This window comes from Schistocerca gregaria, chromosome 11, assembly GCF_023897955.1.
Source record: "Schistocerca gregaria isolate iqSchGreg1 chromosome 11, iqSchGreg1.2, whole genome shotgun sequence".
NCBI classification, from domain to species: Eukaryota; Metazoa; Arthropoda; class Insecta; order Orthoptera; family Acrididae; genus Schistocerca; species Schistocerca gregaria.
In genome coordinates this window covers 128,629,337-128,631,291 of record NC_064930.1, presented here as the reverse complement: position 1 = coordinate 128,631,291, position 1,955 = coordinate 128,629,337, and the positions used below count along the sequence as shown (strand labels likewise).

The following is a 1,955-nucleotide window of genomic DNA, read 5'->3' as shown; positions in this document are numbered from 1 at the left end:
GATTTCCTGTAGCTCTCTCTAATATATCTCTAGGCAAAACTGCCAGTTTTGTCAGACTCAACAGCAAGATTTACCAATGGTAAACACTTTTGAGACGGCTCGTAATTTTAGAATAGTCCTCTTCGTCTTACTTGGCATAAATTGTTCGCTGGCGTCCCAGCAGCTAGCTCCTTCAGTGTCTGCTTCTGCCATCGCACCACGCTAGTCTGCTGTTGTCCTAGCAGACCGAACGCACCGCACATCCGATACCTTCGGAACCACTCACTGGCCAGTTAGCAACTGAGCGGAACACTGTTTACATCGTGAAAGGAAAACTATGCAAAGATGTACACTTAAATGGCACGACTGAGTAGCACACACACAGTAATATCTGAGGAATGTCCTTCGACACGCGCAGAACGAAAGTCTTCTCGCGAACGTACAGCGTCTCTGAAAAAAAATCTCGTGACTATATTCCGGCGTTACGGCCAGGTTCTCATACAAATGAGCAAAAAAGGGTACATTTGAAATTCTTTTTGAGACAATGAAAATACATTCGAAAGATCTGTTTGGGAATTACGAGTGATAATACTATGAGCTTAATTTTAGATTTTCAATAAAAAATGGCGCCCGTAATTATGATTTGATCAAGGGCCTGCGAGACTTGAGTACGCAGAGCGCGTGCAGTGTGGCACCTCATATGTTACCTGAATTCAAAAATGGGTAACATCAGTTGATACTACATTATTCCTCTGAAATTGAAAATGGATAACATCAGTCGATAAAACATAAAATTTATGGGAGCGTATACCTAACCGCAATGAAACAACCTTAAATTTAACGATACAGTGCTAATTCGAACTTTGAGTTCGATTTTTGAGGGTTTGTTTCACTCCTTATGCCTACACAAAAATTAGTTAATATTAACAAATGTCATATTATAGCTATAAGTTCCTAAGAAAAGTGTTTACTTTTAGGGGTCAGAGGTAGATGTTAAGAGAACGAACCACTTTTAATTTATGCTGCATGCCGTTCTGAGAAAATAGTTACCCGAAAAAAATGTGTTCAAAGTTCAGGGAAAACATTTAGTTATATTATTACTTCGATTTGCATGAACTGAGTGTTACATATATATTTTTAATGTCGCTGAAAACGAATCTGAAGTCAGATTTTCAATATTCAAAACAGCTAATCCAATACGGAGGGCAACCGATTATGTTTTGACCAATTTTTACCAAAAATGTATTTTCGTTATTTACGTTTAGTCTGCAAGTCAAGGAGTATTTATCAACCCTTCCTCTACCTCTGACTGTTCCTAGACAGCAACTTGCTGTTCTTCTTGGCAGGAAAAGCCGATCTGTCAAAGCTGGATATGCAGCACTCGGCAGCCAGCACTTGATATTCGTCCGTATTTTCGGTGAGTATGTTTGCATGCATTCTGCAGTATGAATCATTTTGAGCACGTGCGACACGGGACGAGTTATCATCTACATCTATATGGATACCCTGCAAAACACATTTAAGTGCCTGGCAAAGGGTTCATCGAATCACCTTCACAACTGATAATTAATTGAAACCCTCAGCTGCCGACAGGTGTTGTTGATATACTTCGATGGGGACAGCTGAAAAGTGTGCCCCTACTGGGACTCGAACCCAGAATCTCCTGCTTACAAGGCAGACGCTCAATCCATCTGAGCCATCGAGGGCACACATGAACAGCACGACTGCAGGAATTTATCCCTCGCACGCTTCCCGTGAGACTCACATCCCCAACCGTCCACAATCCGCATACGTAATGTACTTAATAGGTATTTGTCCATCCACTCATTACTGGCTCACACTAAGGTGACGATTCCCGTAAGAGTTCCGGCAACCTGTGCGCATTCGCACAGACGAAGGTCAATGGCTGGGTAACGTTTAACCATAGATATGAAGATAGTAACTGCTCTCGAAAGAACAGGCGCCACTGACGACCT

The 1,955-nt window shown here is 41.8% G+C and overlaps 1 non-coding gene across 1 annotated transcript; it reads right to left on the bottom strand.

Moving 5' to 3' along the window:
• Positions 1-1,611: 1,611 nt before the first annotated feature.
• Positions 1,612-1,686, bottom strand: Trnat-ugu (transfer RNA threonine (anticodon UGU)). The gene has a single exon. It is a non-coding gene; the product is annotated as a tRNA-Thr (tRNA).
• Positions 1,687-1,955: the final 269 nt, after the last annotated feature.